Consider the following 6,815-nt stretch of genomic DNA (forward strand, 5'->3'; position numbering starts at 1 on the left):
AGGGTGCCTACTCCCGTCTCAGATGCATCAACCTCGAGGACAAAAGGCAACCCAGGATTGGGATGAGACAGTATCGGAGCCGAAGCGAAGGCGGATTTCAGAGCTTCGAAAGCTAAGATGGCCTCGGATGACCACTCGTGGGGATTGCTGCCCTTCTTGGTCAGATCTGAGAGAGGCTTGGCCAGCGTGGAGAAGTTCCTGATTGTAAAATATCGTATTGTCTCGATATTTTCTTAACTTGTATTGATGAGAAATGTTCAGATAGAAAGTCCTTCCATTGCTTGTATAAACTCAAAAAGATGATTTAATAATAACGTTGCATAAAATTAGAAATAAAATATTGGAATACAGAATGTTTAAATAAAGTCCAAAAAGTATAGTTAAGTTCTTAATAATAAAATTGTATGTAATTGTGTGTGTATAATATGAATGTGTTTAGATATGAGCAAGCAGCTCCCTTCGCCTTGCTGTCCAAAGAATGAATGCTTTAAACCTTTGTCCTGCTCTAGAAAGCAATCCAGCCCCCACCTTTTCCTCAAAATGGGCTGATATACTTGTAGTCCCACAAAGATAATTGGAAACAGATGTATATATATATAACAAACCCTCCAGCCTACTTCTCTCAAAGTCTGAGTGTAACTTTATCTCTTACATAGATGGGGGAGGATGGTAGACCAATTGCTACCATATGTGGCTTGAATGTAAAGGAAACCCAAGATATATGTTCATATATAAATTCACAAACTATGAAGTCTAATCACTTACTTTTCCCAATCTAGAACAAATATAAATATAATAACTCAATTATTCTATTAAGATCCAACTCATTCATACTTGTTAGTACTGTTAATAAGAAGATATTAGATATTTAGGTTAAGGAAAGCTTCTAACATTTCCCTCTCAAAATGATCGATTTTATCGAATCTTAATCATTTTCCTTATCTTAATCCATTTATACACATTCTCGTCACTTTCGTATCCATTCAAGCGTTTTTGGATCTTAAGATAATTGATCTGAACTTATCTTCAATTTGATTCTATAATGGGAAAACAAATTCTTTGATAAACCTTTTGTTATGTATCACATAAAAATATTTTTACCCTTATTATTTTCCTTTCCTTTCACCAAATAATTCATCCCCTTAATAAATGTATAACTGTAACATTAAAGTACAATACTTTAAAATATGTCACTTAAAAAATAGATGTTTCATATTTTCCCTCCAAAATGTGTGTAGCACACAGTTCTATAATCCACTACATCTTTTCAAAATACCTTATCAACATTTAAACATAACATATGTTCTCTAACTTCAATCCATACATGTATATCAAATGATTTTTTTTTAAAAACATACATATAACAATGTAAAGCTTGCCTAAATTTTTCTATATGTACCTTAGAAAACTTATCTCTAGCTTAATTAACAACAGATGTTCTAACTAAGAGTGACTCTGTTGTAACAAAAGTTTAACCCTTTCACTTCTGAAAATACATAGTGTGTGATTGCAAATGTTCATGTGAAAACTGATCTCATCTTGATATGATAAACATATCATGTCAAAAATAAAATGTACACACAAAAAAAACCAATATATCTGATGATGAATGAATTATTTCATCAGTAGTCAAAAGTCAATTGTTTTATAAGTTCTTCCTCTATGAGATGCCTTGAGATGTCTTGTCTTCTTCTAGCACTCTGTAAAGTTCAAATAACTTTATTGAACATAAAAAGAACAACAAAAACTATGATGAATGAAATTCTTGTTGCAAAGCTTCTTCCAGAATAAATTTCCTTCTTGGAAAATGTATTATCATCTGAAAGGTTTAGAAATATTTGAACTTTCTTCCTTTAACAGTTACTCTTAGGTCATTTCCTGTAACAGAAATGCAGTATCATTATTTTGGCATTGATAATTTTACATGGATTAATCCTCTTACATTTATCTGTTAATATTACATATCACAATCACAAGCATTTCTAGTCATGACATAGAAGACATATTTTGATTATAACACTTCTTATTGACTTGTAGTATTCTATTTTAGAATGCAGGCACTTCCGCCTAACAGTACTAGGGTTGCTGATGCAAATCCCAACCATGGCATCACCTGCCTGGAGTTTACATGTTCTCCCTGTGCTTGTGTGGGTTTCCTCCAGGTACTCCGGTTTCCTCCCACACTCCAAAGACATGTTGGTAGGAGAATTGCTCCTATCTAAATTGGCCCTAGTATGTGTATGTATGACTGTGAGTTAGGGACCTTAGATTGTACTCCTCTTGAGGGTTAGGGACTTATGTGAATGTACTATATATATGTAGAAAGCACTACATAAATTCACAACGCTATATAAGTACCTGAAATAAACAAAAATAAATATAACAGGACGCTACATCTCCATTATTGGTCATGATTCAAAACCTTGGTTTCAAAACCAAAGAAAGGTTTTGTATCAACCCAGAGATGACAAAGGATTATGCCTTTGATCTTATCTCTATAAAATTGGAAATATGCGTAGCTGTTTTTTGTATTGGCTCACTTCTTGTAGTGTAAGACTGATCTGCAGTAATACATACTGGTTTCAAACTTTTCTCAGTTCCTATGTTGAAAACATGAGGTACAAACTTCTCACTTACAGCTGTACAAACATGTGTTGGTATGTTTTCCTGAAAAGGTCTTTTTGTTACTTCTATCTGTATGTGTTTGGATGACAGTGTTTTGTACCATATAGGATACTTTTCACGATAATTGTCTGTTGAACCATCTTCCTGTAGGAGTTTCAGTGATGAATCAGGTGTCTGTAATATGATCTTACTTGATCTCACAATGTATTCAGTTATTTTGACTGCAAAGAAAACACTTAACAAGTTTTTCATATGTGCTTCAAAGTTTTTCTCCATATTTGTCAAAGTTCTTGAGAAGAAACCTATTATTTTTTTATTATCTTCTTTTAATTGTGACAAAGTTGCTGAGATTGCATTATTGGAAACATTGGTTTCTAAAACAAAAGGAACTTTACTACAAAACTCAACAGTATTTAATGTAGTAGCATTCTGCAAATCCCATTTCAATAGTTCAAAAGCTTCTTTCTCAGTTTGATTCCATTGATCAAACACACCAGCTTTTTGTCTCAAACGATCAAATAATGATCTAGACTTTTCTGCAAAATTGGGTATAAAATCTTTACAATGATTTACTTCGCTCAAAAACTGATGCAAAGCCTTGCGATTTGTTGGAATTGGATAAGCAGAAATAGTTCTAACTTTTTCTTGCAACATCTGTCTCTGTCCATGACTAATTTGCATATGAAGGAATTCCACCTGTCTTTTCATCAACTGAACTTTCTCTGTATTCAATTTCAATCCTGCTGTATGTAACAACGTAAATATTTCAGACAAAAGAGTGATATGCTCAGTTATATTTTGTGTAGACAAGAGAAGCTTGTCTACATGCTGGACAATACATTCTGGCCTAGAGAATTTAGATAATATTTTTCCCAAATACTCATGAACAATCCCATCACTTAAATCTAAGCCTGGAGCTAATCTTGTGAATGTATAAGTTTCTTTGTTGAAGCTAAAGGCAAGTTTATATTGACAACTCTTAGCTAATGGTACTGACAAATGGCTATTGGCAATTTCAAGTACTGAGAATATTTTGGCCTTGGCATCCAGATGTGACATTATGTTACAATCAGGAACAATAGATCTGTTATTTGTGATGCATTTGTTCAATGTCCTGAAATCAACTGATAAAGAATATGAATTATCAACTTTGATAGGCCAAATACAATTATTCACCACTGATTGTACTTTCTTTAAAATTCCTTGCTGTAAAAACTCATCTACAATGGAAGAGATTGGATTAATTGATTCTAATGGCAATTTGTATTGAGGTTGAGGCTTAGGGTCTCTACCTTCAATGACAACTTCAAAATCTGTAAACAAACCTACATCATTTTTGCTTTGACTCCAAAGTTCTTTATGTGATGTAACCAATTGTTCCAATTCAAGATTGGTTCCTGTATGTGGCCATTTATGATCTGAAGACGTGTCAGCAGTTGCTGTACAAATACTTCCAACATTACCGTACATGGAAGAATCAATTAATGTTGATTTGGGCCTTCCACTTTCATCCAATAAATGTGGAGCAACATATTCCAACAGTAAAGAAGAATCTCGATTTGATCCTGATCCTAATTTCGGCAATGGCAGTAAACCATTCCTGTTAATGACAACAGCACTGTTTACCATATTGTTTAAGCTGTTGTTGACTCTCAGTGAACTGATCTTTTTAACTTCTGAGGCATAAGGCAACTCAGACAGACTATTGTTGGAACATGGAGGAGTAGATTGTTCAGAAATTATATTTTGGTCTTCTAATTCCAAAGCTTTTCTTTGTAAATCTAATTTATAATGAATACAATCTCTTTTCAAATGACCAAATCGTTTACAATAGAAACAAATAGTATTTCCTGTCTGCTCTGAGACTCTCGTCCTGCCTGTGACGTATTCATCATCATAACTGGGTGTGGCTAAGCACATGGTCTCTCTCTGTTCTCCATTTTGAACAATTAAACTTTCCTTCTTCTGATTGTTTAATTTAAGTTGTCTCCTAACTGTATCAATAACTTTGGCTGCTTGATCTAAATCATTTTTTCCAGTAGCAATAATAACAGATGCTGGATCAAGATACTTGAATTTTTTAACAAAAGCATTTACCATAGAAGGAGTCTCATTGTCTAAATTAAATATCATTTTGTATACTTTAGAAAATCTATTTTTAAATTCAAAAGGATCATCATTAATCGTAGCTCTTAAGGAGTCTAAGATTTCCAAAGAAGGAGTTTCCTCTCCAGTAGTAAATTTCAATAATTGACGTAGTCGGTTTGATGCATTGCTATGCATTTCCTCATCATCCTCAATATATGGCGTTTTGATTAATCTACATGCCATAACACTGGGGAGCCATAAACAGAATAGAAAATTTCTTTGCTCCTGATTTAAACAAAAATTATTAGAAAAATTTTCATAAACCTCCATGTTATAGAAAGCATCGGCGTCCATATCATAGGCTGGCATATCCTTCAAAATTTTCATGAGCTGATCAAGGATTTTAAGATTAAGTTTTGCAACTTTATCCCTTAATTTTCTCTTACACATTTCTTCCTGATCTACAGGGTCTCCTTCTACAGACTGGATCTCTGGTACAAAAGATTTTTGTTTCTCTGCCTTAGTATTCACACAAATTCTTTTTACATCATTCTGCAGGTCAGATAACTGAATGTCTTTTGTTTGAATTGCGCTTTGCATATCATCAATTTGCTCAGTCAAAATCTGGCAATTAGCACATACACTGTTCTGATCTTGCTTCATTACACAAACAGCAGTCTTAGGAACATCAAAAATCATGGCATTAAAAACATTAACTAACTTCATTACATTTCTAACTTGTTTGCTCAGTTTCTTAAAGGAAAACTTAGATTTTTCTATCTTACTATTAGCCTGTAAGCATTCATTATACATGTACCGCCAAAGTTCATCATCTTTAACAAATGTAGACAGATTCTTGAATTCTAACTTACTCTCTCTAGATAATTCATCAATAAAATCCATTACTTACCAATTAAGAAGGTCTTTCTTTACATAACGCGTCTTTTCTCTCTTGGCGGGAAATGACATCACCAAGGAACAGCGTTGCTTGCAATTGCGCAAAATTCTCACCAATTCTGCTTTTAGGTTCTCGATTATGCCGACGATTCATCTGTTGCAGACTTTACTTCTCCTGAAAGCTTGATTTCATAGTTTGCTGAATTTGCAAACAACTTCCCTCTCAGCAAGATGAAGAAGAAAAAAGTCAAAAATAAGCGATCGGCGGAAACGAATCGAACTGGAGGCTCGCCACTGTAAAATATCGTATTGTCTCGATATTTTCTTAACTTGTATTGATGAGAAATGTTCAGATAGAAAGTCCTTCCATTGCTTGTATAAACTCAAAAAGATGATTTAATAATAACGTTGCATAAAATTAGAAATAAAATATTGGAATACAGAATGTTTAAATAAAGTCCAAAAAGTATAGTTAAGTTCTTAATAATAAAATTGTATGTAATTGTGTGTGTATAATATGAATGTGTTTAGATATGAGCAAGCAGCTCCCTTCGCCTTGCTGTCCAAAGAATGAATGCTTTAAACCTTTGTCCTGCTCTAGAAAGCAATCCAGCCCCCACCTTTTCCTCAAAATGGGCTGATATACTTGTAGTCCCACAAAGATAATTGGAAACAGATGTATATATATATAACAAACCCTCCAGCCTACTTCTCTCAAAGTCTGAGTGTAACTTTATCTCTTACATAGATGGGGGAGGATGGTAGACCAATTGCTACCATATGTGGCTTGAATGTAAAGGAAACCCAAGATATATGTTCATATATAAATTCACAAACTATGAAGTCTAATCACTTACTTTTCCCAATCTAGAACAAATATAAATATAATAACTCAATTATTCTATTAAGATCCAACTCATTCATACTTGTTAGTACTGTTAATAAGAAGATATTAGATATTTAGGTTAAGGAAAGCTTCTAACACTGATAAACCTCTGATAATAGTTGGCAAATCCCAAAAAGCGCTGAATGGACCGAAGACCACTGGGACGAGGCCACTGCAGAACCGCCGAAACCTTCTGAGGGTCCATGGAAAATTCCACAGCAGAAATGATGTAGCCCAAAAAGGCAACCTGGGATCGGTGAAATTAACACTTCTCAAACTTACAGAAAAGCTCGTTCTCACATAATCGTTGCAGCACTCG

The 6,815-nt window shown here is 33.9% G+C and overlaps 1 long non-coding RNA gene across 1 annotated transcript; it reads right to left on the reverse strand.

Annotated features, from left to right (window-relative positions):
- Positions 1–277: 277 nt before the first annotated feature.
- LOC149467691 (uncharacterized) lies at positions 278–6,588 on the reverse strand. The gene is made up of 2 exons (XR_016311888.1): positions 5,624–6,588; positions 278–1,878 (listed from the first exon to the last, which is right to left on the reverse strand). It is a non-coding gene; the product is annotated as an uncharacterized LOC149467691 (long non-coding RNA).
- Positions 6,589–6,815: the final 227 nt, after the last annotated feature.

Source organism: Staurois parvus, unplaced genomic scaffold, assembly GCF_062004578.1.
Source record: "Staurois parvus isolate SC_StPar_1 unplaced genomic scaffold, SC_StPar_1.0 ptg000104l, whole genome shotgun sequence".
Taxonomy (NCBI): Eukaryota; Metazoa; Chordata; class Amphibia; order Anura; family Ranidae; genus Staurois; species Staurois parvus.